Source organism: Passer domesticus, chromosome 11 (genome assembly GCF_036417665.1).
Source record: "Passer domesticus isolate bPasDom1 chromosome 11, bPasDom1.hap1, whole genome shotgun sequence".
Taxonomy (NCBI): Eukaryota; Metazoa; Chordata; class Aves; order Passeriformes; family Passeridae; genus Passer; species Passer domesticus.
This window is the reverse complement of record NC_087484.1, coordinates 6,097,640-6,116,979: the sequence shown is the minus strand read 5'-3', so window position 1 is coordinate 6,116,979 and position 19,340 is coordinate 6,097,640. Positions and strand designations below refer to the sequence as shown.

Sequence of the window (19,340 nt, the reverse complement as noted above, 5' to 3'; positions counted from 1 at the left end):
TTCACTGGATTCCCGGCATGGCAGAGGGAGCCCTGGCTACACAGTGGCCTTTGTGGAGCAGGTCCATGGGCTCAGTGCCACCAGCACCACAGGGGAGCCTGTAATAACCACACCAGCACAGACCAGATGTCTTGGAGAGGATTTGGTTTCAAGACACATGGCTGCAAGTTCAGGAGAACGTGGAGGGGGGAAGGGGTTCTGCTCTAATATACATAATTTGTTAAAAAAGTTTGCAGGTGTTAGAATTTTTATTGAAGGCTGGGAGCTGAGAAATCGTATCCAGTCAGTGAGGTAATGGTTTCTCTACTTGGGGAGTGCACACAATCTGCATTAAATAAAGGGCAGCTGTGTTGCCAGCAGAATTTTATATATATGAAAACTAATCTGAGCCATACCAAGCCAGACCTCCGCTCCTGCAAATCCTGGGAGAGAGCAAGAAAATCCACTGATTGCTCACAGCTTTCCTCCACAAGCTGGTGGGGATTGTCCCCCCAGGCGTGGGAGCCCCTGCCCCGGCTCCATCACACCGTGGTGTGCTGTGGGGGATGAGCTGAGGGGACCAGGGCTGCTGCTGTGCTGGAGACACCCCTGCAGCTCATCACTTTGGGCTTTGGGGGAGTGGGAACAGCTGCTTGCCCTGTCAGCTCCAGCTCAAATGCCTGGGACGTGTGGTCCCACAGGGGCCAGGTAGAGCCGGGTCCTCACCTCAGCTCCAGCTGCAGGCTTTGCTCTCCTAAGCCAGAGGAGAGCACACACCAACAGTGGTTCCCATGGAGCTATTCAAGGGTTGTAGTTTTCTGTTTCCTCTTTCTCTGAGCTCAGTTCTGCTATATGTTGAAGCCCCAGTAGAGAATTTCTTTTTTTTTTTCTTTTTTTTTTATAGACAGGTTGTAATGTCAGGATATGAGGTTGAAAGGGCAGATCTGAGTCAACTCTCAGATGAATTCTGAGCATTTCCTTTCTACGTGGATGAGTTCCAAGAATTTATCTCAGTTCAATAAACCCCACTTATTTCTGATGCTCATTCAAACAGACTTTGAATCCCTTGTGCCCACAGACCAGGGCTGGTCATTTGGGTTCTGCAAAGCTTTTTCTAGAGAGGTCAGGACATGTGGAGTCAGTGGGGGGCATGTTTTGGGGTGACAGTTGAAATAGGTTTCTTTATTTTTATATACATTATTGATATTACAGATTATATATATATATATATATATATATATATATATATACACACACACACATGTGTTTATATAATCTGTCAGGATACAGCCTGTAAGGCTCAGGTATAATCCTTTCAGGTTCTGCCTGCATCCAGTGCGTGGGGCAGAAGGCCCTGGCAGACACAGGTCCTGCTCTAAGGGTGTGGGTACAGGCTTTGTCCTCAGCACAGCCCCTCCAGGAGTGTGGCACCTTCCCATCACACAGCAGTTACATAAACAGGGCTAAAATTAGACCAAATGACACTTCACAGGCACAACATCATCCCCAGGGGCTCTCAGGGTTTCTGGCAGCTGGGGCTGAGGAAGGCACAGCAATGGTGTGGAGCCCCCACATCCCACCAGGCTGCCCCCAACATCCTCCACATCCCTGAGCCTGGACTGAGCGAGTCCCATGGGATCTCTTTGGCTGCCTGAAGTAAATTTTCTCTTATTTCCCTCCAGGCTGTCTTTTCCCCTGTTGCTGAATTTCGCTCAGCATAATGATTTCAAGGGCACCATTTTCAATTTCCTCTGTGGAGCCAAAATTAATACTGAGTTTATGCCACAGCGTAGCAGCACTTTAAGCATCCACCAACAGTGTGCATATTTCACAATAATGTAATGGCTCCTAAACCCAAATACTGCTTAAACCACCACGGTATCCACCGTAAATATCAGCAATTCCTGCCTGAACCACATAATGATGACTCTGTAGGTGCTGCTGATGTGCCCATTAACATCCCCCCATGACAACCCTTTTTTCAGCACCAGGGGCTTGTTTGGATGCTGCTGCAGGGCAGGAAGAGGTGCTGGTGTTCACCTAGGAGAATGGAAGGATTCACAGCTTACATTTTTCTATTTCCCTTTCAGCATGCCTCCATAGGGCAGCCCCTCTCCTCTTGCTTCCATCACTTCCTCTCATCATGGCTCAAGGCAAGGCTTAAATCCAGCCAAGAAAGTTTGGGTCTATTTTCCTTGGACCCCAAGCTTTGTGGAAAAATTGTTGAGATGAAAGTTTTCAATTGAGTTACCACTTTGATTTATGCCCCTCTGTTTATGCTTCATCCCCTACAAGGGAGGTGTCCATGGGGTTTTTTTAGAGTAATACATATGGGTGGGAAGAACAGAGAGAAATTTGTCAAACAAAGAGGTTCTAAGTGATTGCCAAGCTATGGATTGACTGACCATGTTTGCTGCCTTGGGATGGTGATTTTGACTCTGTTTAGAGAGGAGCAGGGGGATTACAAGAACCTGTGTGTGCAAAAGTACACAAGCCATTAATTATGGCGACTGCTGCGCGATAGAATCTAGCAAGAGCTAATGGAGCCTGAGAAACCTGTGGAAAATGTTAGTGAGGGCTGTCAGGATGTTTGTCTTAGAGCTGCTCTGGATGATCTCATCCCTCCAACGTTTCAGAGGGCGAGGGGTGTGCCGGGTCAGCTGGAGGCGGCAGGCAGGCACCCCAGCTTGGGAAAGAGGGCCATGGAGTGGGGGCTCAGGGTCTGCCCAGGCAGAGACAGGGGCACTCACGGGGCTCCACAGCTGGAGATGAAAAATAGGGATGGAAAGAGCAGGGCTTGAGGGCATTTGGAAAGCATTGTGTTGTGTCTTTTCTTCCTGCTCCTCTGAAGCAGCCTAAATAAAATGTCACTTGGCATTGCGTAACAGGGTGATGCAGCCTGGGGAGCAGCTCAGAGGGGCAGCACTGGAGCCCCAGGCGAGGCAGGAGGGACATGGCTGGGATGGGGAGCTGATGTGCTGCTGCATGCAGGGCAAGAACCAAGGGCAAGAGCCGCTTCCCAGGGGAATTCCTGCTGCTCCCAACCCTTCTCCACGCTGTGGCTCGCAGAGACTATGCCTGGAGGACCAAGCGATGACAAACAGGTCAAAAATGGTGGCTTGGTAATGTCAGAGCCAGGAGCCAGCTCGCTGTCCTGATTTATAAGAGATCTCAGTGTGTCCCAGGGCTGCCTTGGCTTTTCATTCATGCTGGCGATGACGAAGGGCCGTGCTTAAGCAGCATGACCGAGCTGGCACGGGCGGCTTTTCGGAGCAGGAAACCGCTCCCTTTATCCTCGCTTGATCTTCTGAGTGAAATACGTGCAGTGCCCTTGTCAGCAGTGAGAGCCTCCTAAGGAAAGAAAGAAAGGTTAGCAAGCAGAAACAGATGTTTACCTTTAACTTCTGGCTTTGTGTGGACTGGGGGAGGGGGGTTTGCAGGGCAGGAGAAAACGCTCTCTGGAAGCCTGAGAAAGTCCTGTCAGATCGAATCTGCCTTTCCCTTCATTTTGCTGTGGTTTTTATTTGGCCCAGTGTCCTTTCATCATCATTATTATTATTTAAATACACCATTCTCTTAAGGGAAAGATAATTGCTTTTTCTTTCTTCTGCCTGAGCTTCTCAACATGATTAAGATATAGAAACCAAATGCCTGGACATGAGGATGATCTAATAGGCACCAACCAGGCCGAGTCACTGTGGCCCAGTTTAAAAACATGGCACTTTTCCAGAATCTATTTGTTTCTCTTAATATGGTGATTTGTTTTTCTATATTGCTCTCTATAATTATCACTGTGCTGTGTATTCACTGGCTCTAGGCTCAGTGTAATATAAATCTGGAATTAGTCTATTGAAGTCAGTGTCAGATGCATTTCCTTTAACATCTAAACTAGGTCTTAGGCCCATTTATCCTACTGTAGCTCCAAACTAACTACACTGAAACAAATACACACCAGTGTTTTTCAAAAAGCCTTTGCCACAGTCCTTGCCTCCACCTTCTACCCTTAGGCTAAACCTTGGGGTTTAGCAAACCAGCTGAAAACCTGGGGATTAGAAAAAAAAAATTTCACAAAAAAAGTGGTTTTACATTTACATTTACACTGAAGTAAATTGCCCAGGGAGGTGGTGGAGTCACTGTCTCTGGAAGTGTTCAGAGGCCTCTGGATGTGGCACTTGGAGGAATGGTTTAGGGGTGATTGTGGTGGGCTGGGTTGATGGTTGGACACGATGATCTTCAAGGTCTCTTCCAACCATGATGAATCTGTGATTCCGTCCTTAGAGGTCTTTTCAGCCTAAATGATTCTATAATTCTATATATGTGGAAATTATCAGGGAAAATATTATCAGGGTTGCTGTGCTGCACACACACACCCACATGGAGCTGCCTTGAGTACAGGGACCATGGCTGGTCCTCGCTCATCCCCTGGAAGCAGCCAAGTGCTTTTCTGCAGACTCTGGCAGACATTTCTTTAAAATAAAAGGAATATATAACTTTTCAATCTCTTCTAATTTTAGACTCTGATAATCTGGAGACATCCTAATATATTTGAGGGATTAAGAGCTTTTTTTCCTTTCTCAGATGAAGGTTGTGCACATCAGTGGGTGCCCAAAAATACACCTCGTGCTTCCCACTGTTTTCCCCAGGTTTTTTTTTCTTCAGTCGCTGCACAATGAATGCACTTCACAGGGCTGTGCTGCTGCTTGATAACACAGCTGGAGAGAAGCTATTTTCTGATTTTAAGATACTGTGGTTTATCTCTAATGTTGGTTTTCCCTGGCAGTTTAAGAAGTTCTTAGAAAACTCTTCAACTTCCCCCTTAGTACTGAGATGGTAAGAGCAGATAAAACTTGTCGCTTAATAATAACCATCAAAAAATTTAGAGGTTTCTTTGAGATAAACTCAGGAGCTATTATTTGGTTTTTAGAGACAACACATGCCTCACCTCTACCCCAAGGAGAAAGGGAAGTTGTTAACTGTCCTTTCTACTGGACCTAAACCAAAACCAAACCAACAAACAAAACAAGCAAACATCCCAAATGCTACCCCTCCCCCCACCAAAAAAAAAAAAAAATTAATTCAAAAGTTGAAATTTGAAGATCTGGGGGCAAACATTTCAATTCAAAGCTAGAAGTTCAGACTGGGAGATTTTCTTGCTGGGTAGTTTTGTGAGCCAAGACACACATCCTACATCACCATGCGATGCCCTTTCAAATGGGAATCAAGATGTTCCTGGTCACGGTGCCTCTCTGGGGATGAGGCTGGGCTTGGGAGCTCTCTCCATGAAGAAAAAGGAAGCATTTTTTGTTAGGAAAAAAAAAATCTACTATTTTCCACAGGACAGCAGACCTGTTTGTGAAGATTTCTGTTGCAAACACATCATTTTCCCAGAAAACACTGCTCCTGCTGGCTACATGCATCACTTCAAAGCAGAGAGACCCTCTAGTCCTGTCCTAAGCATCCCCCCAAAACAGCAATATCCAACCAGTTCCTGCTCCCTGTTAGGATTCAAACCACAGCCTTCCTCACCACTCCTTTTCTCAGATGACATTTAAACCTGTCAGCAGTTACAACTGGTGTCACATAATCTTTGCAACCAGTGCAAAAATTGCACTCTGGCTTCTAAAAACAGAAAAAGGAAGGGAATGGCTAAGAATGGACATAAATACTCCAAAATGCCTGTGTGCTGCTGTCCTTGCTGCTGGCCTGACAGCGTTTCCACCACTCCTCCCCTTGGAAAGCAAAATAAATCAGGGCAGTGGTGAGTAACAACATGTAACAAGCAGAGATGAGAAATACATTTATCAGCAGTCAAATTACATGGATAGTGTGTCAACCCCGTCCCCACGCCACACTTGATGGCACCTAAATGTCTTTAGGGATAAGGAAAGGGTGCTGGGACATGTCTGCTGAGAAGCTGGAATACAATTCCCATAGAGCAGCTGGAAGGGGATCCCAAAAGGGATCCTCAAAAGACTCCCAAAGGGATTCATAGAATTGTTAACGTCAGAAAGGACCTCTAAGGTCCTGAAGTCCAGCCATCAACTCAGCACCACCTCTATGTTCACCACTAAAGCAAGTCCTCAAGTGCCACCTCCATGTGTTTTTAACACTTCCAGGGATGGTGACTTCACAGCTTCCTTGGGCAGCCTGCTGTGAGGAATTTTTTCCTAATATCTAATCTAAACCTCCCTGAATTCTGGCACCCATGGGCTCTGGCATTTCAGAACACAGCCATGGCCTGATACTGCCTTGAGTCTTGAACACACATGTGAACCATCCTAATTGCTTTCATCTGGCCCAAAATGTGGCCACTGGTAAGCAAAGACCTGCTGTTTATGTAAAGTACAAAGCAGGCCAGACAGTCCTCTCGAGCTGTTTCCGTTTCCCCGTGATTAATATATTCAAGTCTATAGTCATTTGTTTTTACAAACTTCACAAACAAAACCTTGATGTTTTGGTACCAAGCTCAAATATGGGAACAATTTGGTTCCCAGCGCCAACATTTCTGATGCAAGAACTGAAAGGCGTCCAGAAATGCCGTGTTTTCACTGAATAGTCTTCAGTCCCAAGATATAGCATTTTTAAAGCATTACAGAAGCAAAAACAATCCCAGTGCCTTGAAAGCTTTTTACACTGACTCTGCTTCATGGAAACACTGACTCAGGGCCAAATGGCTGATTATGTCGTGTGATGTAAGAAGGAGTTAGAAAGCTTAGCAGGGCATTAGAATAATGCAGTGTGTGTGTGTCTGTGTCTGTGTGCAGTGAAGGGGGGACATGGCATTTATTAGAAAGCTTTAAATCTTTTGCAGCTCCACGTTAGTCACTTGCAAAACAGTCTCAGACCCAGCTGAAAGCGATGGGGATGTGATGTGTGACAAGCTCTAAGCTGCTGAGCTGAGCTCCTGCTCGAGATCTTTTCAGTTCATTTCAAGGTTGCAAAACCTTCCTTGCTGGGGTGTGGGGGAAGCAAATGCTGCTGCTGTGCAGCCAAGGCAAGAAAGTCAGAAAAGGACTCTGTTATACTTCTGGAAGGGGAGAGCTGAAGTGTGGCTTGGCTTCTGCTGTCACACTGAACTAAGGGTGGAGCTTTGGGGATGGTGCAGGTCTCCCCCAATTCAGATGCTGGCAAAGGCAGGACAAAAATGGCAAAACTGCTGGCAAAATGTGATGTGAGGGGAATCCCAGCCCTACCTGTCCCCTGCTCTGTGCTGGTGTGAACCACTTCATTGGGAAAGATTTTATAATTTACTTTATCTCATTGTCCAGAGAAGCCAGTCATTGCAAATGTGAACTTTGAGACAAGTACAAGTCAGAGATGACCCAAGTGCCTGGAGGCATAAAACCAGCTGCTGAATTGTTCAGCTTGTTTAATGAAATGGAGCAGCACAAAGCCACAGTTCCAGTGTAGATCTGTATATACAACACTGGCACTCAATTTATGGAGCTCACTGCAAATTTAAGATTGGGAAACCTGGCTGGTGTCAGCTATTAGGCAGAGACTTGGGATAGAAAGTCCTATTGGAAAAGCTGTCCTTGCTGTAGTGTTGTGATGGCAGAACATGAAGGAGCTGGGGACGTGCCAGCTCCAAGCTGCTGTGGGAGGTCAAGGGGAGCTGCTGCTCCAACCTCAGGTCTGGCTACAGCGAAGTGCTGTTGTCAAATTGCCCTTGGGTGGTGTCTCCCTGCAGAGCCACAGGTAAGTCACTGTCCCCGCTGCACCTGCAGGACAGACTGAGCTACGAGGCAGATGTGCTGCAGTTCACTCCTGTTTTCTAAGTATTTCCATTCTACACCACACACACAGACAGACACACACACTCAGAACCATGCTCAGAACCATGCCACAGCCACCCACACCATTCTTTCCTTCCCAGCCACCCCAGCTCCCAGCAGTCTGACTGTGAATGGGCAGCTGTCTGCCCATATTGCCCTCTCTGCCCTCTCTCCCCTATTGCCCTCTCTGCCCTCACTGCTCTCCCTGCTCTCTCTGCCCTCACCCTGCTCCCTGTCTGCCCATGGCCCCGTGGCCTCTCCTGCCCGCCAGGCAGCTGTGATGGCTCCAGGCCGTGAGTGCTCCCAGCCTGTTCCCGGTGTGGAGGGTGAGTAAGGCTGTCTCATCACGCTGCTCCCACCTCCAGTGAGTCATCAGCCAAGAGGAGATGCAGGCGCTGAACTATATTTGATGCCTATATCTGAAACACTGGGTTCGAATGACTGTGCAGGTCATTAGATCCCTAATTTCTTCTTTAATGGATTTTCTAATGGATCTGATGAATAAAGAGATGCTCAATAGTAAATAGAAATACCATTTGCAACCTTGGACTCGAAATGGGGCCATAATGTTGCCTTTATTTATGTTTACCCAAGGGCTGTGGACCTCACTGAGGTGGAACAGTGTGAATGCTGCAGTGACAGGGGCTGGGAGTGTCACTCCAGGCTACTGCCAAAGGAACAACTTGCATGTGCGCAGGGTTTTTTGGGACATGAATGATCCCATTGACTCCTGATCGACTGCGGATATGACCTGGGCTGAATGGGTCTTGTGTTTGCACGGAGAGATGGCCCAGAAGGACCCAAGAACGATTCCAAGCAGACAGTGCTCAATGTTGCTTTTTATGTGCAGGGTCTGTCCTACCCCTGGCTGTGACCCCTGAGGGGTCCTGGGTGCCAGCGTGCCTGAGACTGTGCTGGGCAGGGGGTGGCATGAGCAGGGTCCTGCCTGTGTAGGCTGGAGTGACCCCTCAGAAGGGCTCCCTGGACAGGGGCTGCCATCCCTCCTGCTTGGGAGGGAGCTCTGTGCCCTGCCGGGTGCAGAGATTTGAGCCTCTTGTTTCACAAGTGCCACGCTGGTGCAGGATTATGTGATTATACATCCACATCCATTTGTGTAACGCTGGCAGCCTCCTCAGCGGATATTTCTGTACCTCCAGTTTCTAAATGGCATTTCTGCTACCAGCCATGTATCATCATTACCAGCCAGGCTTTGGAGGATGCACGAGCAAAGTGTGATATTACTTAAACCTCTGCAAGTACTGTCTGATAATTAATCAGGCGTGGGTTGGTTATGTTTTCACCTTACTCAGTGAAGAGTAATGCAGTGCAAGGGAGCAGGATTTTGGTTAAAATTCTCTGGTGGGCTGCTGTCTCCCTGTGTGTATGTGTGTGTGTGTATGAGGGCACCACGCACCAGAAGGCTTGTCCAAATCTTTTTGTTCCTTCTGAAGCATCAGATAGCCACTGAGTCAGTGCCAGAGGTGAGAGCTCAGCCCAGAGGAACCAAAAGTCCTGTCCAAGACTGCAGACTCCCAGCCCTTGCTGGCCCAGACATCATTTGATTTTTGGGGTCTCATCCTGCAGCTATTTCTGCTGTGGTGTTTTCTCCAATCGTGCCATTATGTATTAATAGGGGATGGAGCTGGCAGCAGGAAAGGGCAGCAGAAGCACACATTTGTCTTGCTGTCCAGTAAGCCACATAACAAATAGTGATGCCAAGTGTAATCCTGCTCCAGTTAAAACTGTTGCTTTGGTTTGTCATCATTCATTGTTTGCAGTACAGCTGCTTAATGACAGGATGTGGGAAATGAAAAGTTTTTTATGTCCTAGGAGACTTTTTAAAATAAAAATTCCTGAGTGATGAAGGGGAGGAAGGTGCTTGCATGGAAACTCTGGGTCTCAGTGCTGAGACACAGCCTGGATGGAGTGAGCCTTCCCCCAACAAGGCTCAGGAGATGGAGGATTTTGCTCTCAGCTTTAAAAATAACCTGCTGTGTAAATCCAGGCAGTATCTGTGCCTCAGCTTGCTTTGCTTACATTACACATCTGCTGCAGCTGCCTCTGCCTGGTGCCTTGTGAACAGGACTTGTGTTTGATAGGAAGAAATTAAAAATAAAAGACAAATGCCATGGATCTGTGTGGGGACACTTCTTTGCAAAACGCCCCAGGGCCAATTAAGTTAGCAAATGTTACATACTGAACCTAAATACAGAGGAATGGAGGGAGTTTATCCATATGGACCATGAGCTAGCAGATGAAATCTGAGGTGGACAGGGCACTTGTAGAGGAGACTTCATTAAGCCAGTAAGGAAAGAGACAACCCCAACCATGCCAAGACCTGGGGTGTGTGGAGGTGCCTTTTTTATTTTTGGTACATTTTAACAATCTTAATTTTCATTAAGATAGTTAAAATGTACCCAAAAATAAAAGGCTGCATTGGGCCACAGTGGCGCTCCACCCCTTCTGCCTGTTAATCACTTCTAATTGACAGTGCAGAATTACCAGTGGTGCATGATCTTTGCTCCCAGTGGGAGCTCTCCACGTAGGTGCACTGCACATCATGTAAGCAAACAGGGAAGGTGATGGGTTTTTGAGGGAGATGCATTTCATTTGTGCTTTAAACTCATTTCTGGCAGGTACAGCCCTTGAAGAACCAGCGATGCGTATGTGGCCAACAAGTCTGCATAATTGCTGGCCCATGCCCTGCTTCACTCTGCCTCTAGAAATATTGAGTCACGTCCTGAACTATGTGGAATCAGTGTGGAATTTGCCTTAGGTTCCTCTCTGCTGGCCCAGGGCTTCTCAGCAGTGTAAGCAAAATTAAAGGAGGTGCTGGGGTTGGGGTGAAACCACTCCTGCTTATCAAAGAGTGAGAAAGACAACTCAGGGAGCTGTGCTCTCTGCCCTAAGTGCTGCAGGAGGATTGGGGAGTGGCTGAAATCCCTGTGGTGTGCTTCCCACATACCTGGGATTCTCCATGTTTTACAGTCTCAGATAAAAGTCACTTTTTTTTAGGATTATTTGATATATTCTTGCAGTAATCTCTTACCAGCAGATCACTACCATGCTCATCATCACGCTCTAGGTGCAAAAGTTGGTTTTTTTCTGTGTTTGCTTGTATCCCTTGAAAATTTCTATTTCCAACAAGCCTACTGTTATCTCACTTTTGCTATTTTAAGTTCCATGGCACAAAAAGGCTGACTCACAGAAAGCCATGCTGTAGGAAATATTGGCTCAGCTGAGGAAATAATTCTCAGTTCATTCTTCCACTGTGAGAATGGGGTTTGGATTTTTTTGTTTGTTTTTGTTTTGTTGTTGTTGTTTTTTTTTCTTTTTTTTGTGTGTGTGTGTGGGTTTTTTGTTCTTTTTGGTTTTTGTGTGTGTGTGTGAGCGTTTCGGTCTCACGGTATGGCACACATCAAGCACTGTGAAATACTGACAGCTGTTCCTAAATGCAATGCTCTACCCAGTCTGATCTTTCTCTTTGCACATACCCCAAAGTGTTTTATGTACCTGCTAGGAACATTGCACAGGATGCTCGCACAGCTCATAAAATTTGGTCTTGTATTGGAAATGTTCTGTGGGAATGTGCTGCTTAATCTACTGCAGCCACTCACAGTTACTGTCCTAGGGAGGGGGTGAAGATTACAGCTGGCTTGGGGAAGTTTGATACCTTATCAGAAGCTCTCAAGAATAAAACTGAAAGAAGTGGATGTTCAATAATATGTAGATAATTGACTGAAAAAAGGGGAAATTTGGCAAGCCCAGTGAAGTCATCCTTTTGGCTGGCTTATGCTGCTGTCAGCTCCCTCTGAGTACCTGCAGTCACCCTTGCTAAGGGATTGAGTGGAATAAATCCTGGGTGTGCTTTAATTGAGTGTTAAGCACATCAGTGGTGTGCAGTGAAAGACAAGGCTGGAGATCCAGGATGGAATCCTTGCCCAGCGGGGTGGGGAAACAAAAACAACCCAACAACTACAAAACCTCTATTGACTTCAAGGGCTTTAATCACTGGAGCAAGTTGTCTAATAACATAGTGCAGGGTGTGCTTTGGCACTGCCACCTTCATCATTCATTTTATGCTTAATATGCAGGAAAACAATGTTTAACATCTGGTATAAGTGGATATAGCATATCTGTCTACAAGAAAGCAGCTGATGCAAATAGTTTAAGAAATAAAACTAGTTCAAGTGTACCTATTGATATTTTTTTCTACACTTTTTTGACACCATCATTAGCAAAACCTAATTAGAGAGTGGTTTTCAACAACTGCTGTCCTCCAGGCATAATGTATAGCCCTCACATAAATAATATTATCGTCTTAAAAATGCTTCATAAACACTAATTTACCCTCCCAAATTTCTTGTGAGATAGATAATTATGTGTTAACAATAATATAATCACCATTAGTATCTGTGTTAGTCCTCTCTTTTTACAGATAGAAGCTCAAGCCCTGATAACAAACATCTTGTTGAAGGCTACATGAGGAGTCTTCCAGGACTCTGATTAGGGAGAGAATCAGTCCTGGCTCTGTCCTCCCCTCACATAAAAACCTGAACAATGTTTGTATAATGAAAGAAAACAGGGTTTAAGTATGGGCAAGAAAGAGAAATCTCCTTCAGGGTGACTGGATTCTTGGACTCACAGGAAATATTAAAACAGTATGTGACAGAGATCAAGGTAAATAACAAATATTATACCTTTTGTACTTGTGCCTTTATTTACTCTGCAGTAATTACACCAAGTAATGTAGATTACATTATGATTCACTATGACGCTTACAAGGCTGAATTTTTTGCAACCACATCCTGAGCCTGTGAGATAATCTGTTTGATCTCCTACGAGGACCAGATATGTCTTGCTTGAAACTTCAGAGGTATGCCAAGGCAGCTGGGACACACCCTTTTTCGTAACTATGTTAAAATAAAACAAGTTTGGATTTGCTCAGCCACAGTAGGACCTAACATCTGAGTTACATGCCTGCTGTGAAGGGAGTTTTGCCATAACCTCAGCGTTAACAGGGGCCTCTTCAGTGTTTCTGTCTGAGAAGTAGCATTTTTTTTCCATCTTAAAAAATGTGCATATTTACATATGCAAAATCCCCCCCCCCCCCAAAAAAAAATAAAAATCCACCAAAACAAAACAAAAAACCCAATCCTTAGCAAATCAGTAAAGCCAAAACAGAAATTTGTTCCCATGTAACAGCCCCAGTTCACACTGAAGCTACAGTGCTGCACCTGCAATAACTAAACCCGCTGAGGTCAGTGTGTCACTTCCCAGAGTGAGGTCTGTACCAGCACCTTTCCAGGCTGTTCACTCATTTTTCACCTCTTCCTGTGTGAAACCTCCACCAGTCTTCCTGGGGCTGGATTGTGGATAGCAAGGGACGACATTCGGCTTTTATTTTGCCCTCCCTCTTGTGCCAGGAACCAGAGTGGGAGCTCAGGTGGGCAGGGACATTCTCTGCCCCATGGGCATGAAGGCCCTGGGGCTGCAGCAACAAACCCACTGGTTTTCCTCTCCAAAAATAAAAAGGGACCATGTGGCCCAGTAGAAGCCAAGGTGCAGGAATCTGGTGCAGGGTGCTTGAAGGAGCTCAGGCAGTGTGCATCTCTTCCTTTAAAAATCTGTTCCTCTGGCACTGATCTGGAAGCTGTCCTTGGTGTGACATGTTCACAACACACAACTGTGTTTCTCTTACAGCCTTCAGGGAATGATGGGCCTCTGGGTGGGAGGTCGGCAGCAATAAAACAGCGAGGCCAGGCTGTTTGGTAGGCATCCCCATCCTGCAGCAGTCCTGACCTTGGTCATCTGTACTATTTCTTGGGGCCCTGTGGTAGATTTTGAAAAGATCAATGTGAAATTGTCCCTGGGGCCAGCAGCCGTGTCCATCAGAAGCTCTGAGCACCAGGGAGCCTGAACACTGAGTGAGAGCTGAACATTCTCTGAGCAGCACAACTCGTGTCCTGAAACTTGTGGAAGAACAACTTCATGGCTTTGGATCATACAGTTCATCAGCTGCCTGTGAACGAGGGACTGTTCACCTGGTCAATGCTGTTCCTCTGCTCCTGCTGTTTATTCTGGGAAGCAGAAGCCTCCCAAATCGATCTGGTGAGTGTATCAACGAGATGATTGTTTTTGGATTGACTCCTCCCTGGAGGAGTCCCAGGAGATCTCCCTCATGGAGATCTACAGGGTAATCCGTGTGTATGCCTTAAAGCAACTGATGAAACTAGTGGTACTGGTATGTTGATCAGCAGTGTTAGTTATTTTTTACCATGTATGATCAATAAATGATGAATCACCAATAAATTTATGCTAAGGTGAGGCAGAAGATGCTCCCTGTTCAGCAAGAAGCCCTTTTTACAGCATGTCCTTGCCAGCAAAGAGTCATTGTCAGCAGCCTCAAAATTAATAAAACCACTGCCTTCAAACCAGTGAACCTCCATTTCCTTTCTCAGTATGCACAACACAAAGACAAATAATTTAAAAGGTTTGGGATTTTTTTTCTTAATGTTGATATCTCCCTCAAATTAAGGGGGGAAAAAAGGTCTTAAGAGTATGAAGGCCTCTAGGCCGAACTATTCAGCGCTTCCGAAGCAGAGGAAGTCTTGCTGGAATTGCTGGGTGTGGGTGTACCTGCTCATTAGGACTGAAGTGCCCTTGTGGTTCACATTAATCCACTTTGGGATGCAAAGTGACAAAAGCATCTTTGTGGGGGATCCCTCCGTGTGGGGAGCCCGGTCCCTCCGCTGCCCTGCCAAGCCCGGAGCTGCCCCGTGGGAGCCTGATGGTTCTTCTCTTTAAATCAACAGCGTTTAAGTCCCGCTGGTTTAAATATCAGGTTTAACTGGGGCCTGCCTGCATATCAAAGGCACTATGGTAATTTTTACGAGGGAAAGTGCGGAGGGAAAGTGTTTGCCTGGTGCTGTCCAGGCTCCTCCCTGAGGCTGGCGCGGCGCTGAGTCACTTGCCTGCCTCACCCAGGAGCTCCTGCACCCTCCTGCTGCTGTGTTTGTGCACCATGGGGTCACACACGCCCGGGCTGGGGAGCCCCTGCATCAACACGAGCTAAAAATGAACAAAGAGCTCTTCCTGCTTCGCTGCTATTTATTTACGCGCCGCCGTGCGTGGCGAGCTCTGCTCTGGCACCTGGGTTGTGTGTGGACTGGGCTTGAACTTTTCTGGAGCCAGCCATCTGCTTCCTGCTGATGTGCTGGTGCCTCGCTGTGCCTTCAGTCTCGCTCCAATCTGCACAAGATTTATGGAGAGATATTATATAGATTTAACACAATAGCATGGGTTTTATTATTTGCTGGAAAATGTTAATAAACACCAAGTATTACAGATGCATTTTAATCCCTGAAGTGATTTTTGAGTAGAATGCATGAATTATTAATTGTTGTTATTGTTATTATTGCAGTGCATACCTACCTCACAGGGCATTGTGAGGATTAATTAATTCTTGTAAAGATGTAAAAGGCCGTATAGGTGTCAAGGGTTATGACTAAAGTGCTTTGAAAATGGAAACCACTCTGCAAGTGCCAAGTATTATTATTTATGGAGTCCAGGCAGTGTGCTTGGTGCTGTGCAAACACTGGGCCAATTATTGCAAATATTTGCTTATATGTGCTTGGTAGGCCGAGCACTCCCTGTTACAAGTCATTTCAACTATTTTAAGGATGCGTCTTAAAAATATGGGTGTGAGAAGACTTTCCAGTCACTGGGATGATGGAGCCACTGGCCGTGAGCAGCTGTCACTGAAGAACTTCAGAAGCGTGCTTTTATTCACAGATGAACCAAGACCTCAGTTCTGCTCCAGTTATACATCTGAAAGTTAGGGTTTTGTCCAATCTTTCTTGCTACTTTGGGAAACGTAACAAGAGTTATTGTTTAGAAGTGGCTCTCCCAGAAGGCAAAGCCAACTCCCTGAGCTCAGCTCCCTCACTGAACAATCTGCTGTAAACCACAACCTGCTCAACTGCCCCGTGTTACCCAACATCCGTTCTTGGAAACCTCTGAAAGCAAGAGCCTCCTTCCCTTATGCTCTGGAGCTGTCCCCTGTAGCTCTGAATCCAGCTGCACATTTGGGCAAGAGAACTGCAAAGGCTAAAGCTCATCACCGAGAGTGAGAGGCCTTTGTGCAGTCCTGCGGGGTGTTCGCCTTCGTGGAAAAAGGAAAACCAGAACAAAACAGATGGGGGGCGACTATTAAAGCACAAATCCTCCAGAATTCACTTTGTAGATCCTGCAGAGCAGGATCAATTTCCCGCAGGTCAATTTCCTGGGAAACTGACCAGTTGAGCACATCATCATGTTAAAAAAGAGAGCCTGGCACCCCAGAGCCACGCCTGAACATTTGGAGAGCACCAGAGCAGGAAACCTTCAGCCAGATGACTTCAGCTCAGCACGTTGTCACCACTCGGCAGATGGATGGGAAGACAGTGTTTGTGGTTCCTGAGGGCCAAACAAGGCGCACTTCAGGGATTCTCCCTCCCCCGTTTCTCACACAAGCTTTGTGAACGTCACACCTCTCATTCCCATCTCATGGACTTCTCACATATCCTCCTTTAGGCCCCTGCTGTCCCCCAGAAGAATTCCCTTTCCTCTTGCCTTAGGCTATGTGCATATTCCCATTCCCCTTCCTCCACACACTGTTACTGCTTATCTCCTTTCACCTGGGAAATAAATCAGAGTATCAAGAGGTCAAACTCCATTAGAAGCACGGACAGATCTAAGATTATAATGCGTGAACGTGTTAATGAGTGCCTTGCCACTTTTTCTTCCCCTCTTAAATTTCTTGATTTTCAGAAAATTTTGGAGCTAAACTGGATATAGTGTTCAAAATTATTGACTCTTTACATACCTAAAGCAGACAACCTAAACACCATTAGAGAGAAGAGAAAGTTGCCCACTTGGGCCACCAAAATAATTACACAAATAAATGTTGGACACCAAGTGATTTACAAATATGCTTCCTGGAGAGATTTAGGTTTCCATACATAACTCTGGTCTGCATTTAAATGTTTTTCTTCATAAAGGAAGGAAAAATGCATGGGTTTGACCCTGAAGAAAATGAGTACTATGAGAGGATCCTACACCCAGAGACCTACCTAAGGCTTTGTGAAGCTGACGGATCCCATCTGCTTGTGTGATGATGCTCAGGTAGGAAAAATCTGCCTATGGTATATCCCAGGTCTTAGACTGAAGGTAAAATCCAGAAATGCTGCCTTAGAACTAGCATAATTCTCCGGCAATGCTCTATCCACAAAAAAAAAAAAAAAAGGCACTACATTCATGACCATCTCTTTATTCACTGCCAGCTGCAGTAAAATCCAGTTCTGAAATTGAGTGTGGTGATGTGGATGCCCTATTATTTGAGCAGCACCAGAGCTGGGCTGGGATGTGTGGAGAGCCTTGGAATGAGCTGGGATAACATCGGATGTTGCCATCGCATCCGTGCAGGGTTTGTGGTCATTGGGACTCTGCACGGGTGCCAATGTCCGGACATGAGAGTGCTGGACCATCGCCCAAGAGTGTGAAATGCTCTTGCAAAACCATTTTAAGATGGAAAGGGCTGCCCGGTGACGAATGTGGTTTTGATTAACAAAGCTCGCTTTCAAAAACAAACAATGCGGCCCTGTAGATGACAAACAGCATTTCAATGGTAAAAATGAGCAGCACCCAGGTAGGACATTGCATTAGTGCTGCGGAGGATTATTTTCATTAAATGAAAGGCGAGGGCAGAGGCGGCAGCGGGGTGCCCGCGCGGGGCTGGATCCCGGTGCCAGGTGCCATCGCCAACCGCGACGGGCTGCGAGGAGAGAGGCAAAAACCACCATGTTACATCCTGCATTTACATAAGCTCTGTTGGCAGCGCAGTTTAATGTCTTTCCTAGAAAAGCTCCGCGGCCTGGGGCCTGCCGTGCCCGGGCGGCCTCCCCTTCGCTTCCCTCCCCTCCCGCACTGCCGGGCGCGGCGGGGCCGCCCTCAGGGAGCGGGTCCCCCTCCCCGACCCCCGCGCTGGGCTCGTGTGGCCGGGCCGGGCCGCTCCTCCTCGCCTGGCCTCGCCTCCCGGCTCCGCTGCTTCCCTTCCTCCTTTCCTTCCCTCCCTTCCTTCCCTTCCCTTCCCTCCGCCGGCGCCCATTTCGGCGCGGCCGGGCACCCGGAGTGTCTGCGGGCCGCCGGCTGCTCCGCGCCGCTTGGCTCCTTCCCCCAGTAACAGCTCCCACATTCCGCCCCGATCCCTCCTCAATCTCAATCACACACACACATATTACTTTTTTTTTTTTTTTTTTCCCTCCTTCCTCGGGACTTAATCTCCAGTCCCCCCCCCACCCGCCCTCCCCACCCTCCCCTCCCCCGGCCCCTGGCTCGGATATAATTGAATATCACAGCGCTACGCGCTGGGTATTTTTTTTCCTTCCTCCTCCTGTGTGTGTGTGGTGGTTTTGTTGGTTTTTTTTTTCCTGGTGTTTTTTTTTTTTCTCCTCCTCCTCTCGGTGTGGACACCTTAAAAATACATATATATATATATATGTGTGTGTGTGTGTATATATATATATATAATCGATAACTATACGCGTGTACACACACACACACTCACACAGGCAGGGATGTGCGCGTATATACACGCGGCGGTATAAAACACACGGGAGGAGGAGAGACAATCCAGGGTGAATTCCTCGTGCCTCCATTCCCTGGGAAAGGGGGGAGCAGCCGCTCGCAAGGTAAGAACCGGGGGGCTCCGAGCCCCGGGGGCGGGCAGGGGCCGGGGATGGGGGTGGGGGGCGGCCGCCCTGTTTGTGTCGGTGGAGGCGGGAGGGGGATGGGGCCAGGACGCCTCTGTGACCCCCCCGTCTTTATTAATACGTGTATATATACATGTATATATACACACAGACACACATATATATACACATATTTATCCCTTCCCCTCCCCCACCCCGCGCCGCTGGCTTCCCCTCCCCCACCCGCCTTCATTTTTTAAAATTAAAAAAAAATAAGGAAAGGTTTAATGGAGCGGGGGATGGGGGGGACACCGGCCTCGGCAGCGAATGGCACACGGGAGCCATGGCGAGAGGCCTATTTTTAGCCCGATTTGTGTGGAAGAGCGGCTTCCCCTCCCCCCCTTCCCGCATATTTACTTGGGGGGGGAGGGGAAGGGGGGCAGGGCCGGGTCGGGATGGGGGAGGGGAGGCCCTTCCCCTCCCCCACTCGCCGGAGTTCTCCCCCATCCCGATGTTCCTGGGGAGGGGATGCACCCGCACCCCCGGGCCATTCCCGATGTCCCCCCCCAGAGCCAAGTTATTGATCAGTTCGCCGGCGAACTTCGGGGCGGAACATGCAATAAATGCCCCGCGGTGGCAGGGAGCGGGCCCGGTTCGGGGCATGAAATAAGCTTTTATTTATCCATTTCCCAGCGTCTCTCCTTCCCAGGGCTTGTCCCTGTCCGAAACCCTGGTGTGAATTGTGCGTTGCATCAATTAGGGGGGCTTGCTGGCACGGTTGATGCAGTGTGCACTGTTTTCTTAGTGGAGGATTTAAGTCCTGAAATATGTGGCTTGTTATTGTTGTACCCTCGGA

The 19,340-nt window shown here is 47.4% G+C and overlaps 1 protein-coding gene and 1 long non-coding RNA gene across 3 annotated transcripts in view; one reads left to right on the top strand and one right to left on the bottom strand.

Annotated features, from left to right (window-relative positions):
• Nucleotides 1-11,602: 11,602 nt before the first annotated feature.
• LOC135278663 (uncharacterized) lies at nucleotides 11,603-17,981 on the bottom strand. Its single transcript, XR_010346120.1, has 3 exons — nucleotides 17,615-17,981; nucleotides 16,868-17,015; nucleotides 11,603-15,005 (listed from the first exon to the last, which is right to left on the bottom strand). It is a non-coding gene; the product is annotated as an uncharacterized LOC135278663 (long non-coding RNA).
• A 16-nt stretch (nucleotides 17,982-17,997) lies between these two features.
• Nucleotides 17,998-19,340, top strand: part of TBL1XR1 (TBL1X/Y related 1) — a 107,285-nt gene continuing 105,942 nt past the window's right edge. For both annotated transcript variants that reach the window (XM_064385299.1, XM_064385297.1), the window contains exon 1: nucleotides 17,998-18,484. The gene's annotated coding sequence lies outside the window, so the exon portion shown is untranslated. The remainder of the gene's footprint in view (nucleotides 18,485-19,340) is intronic.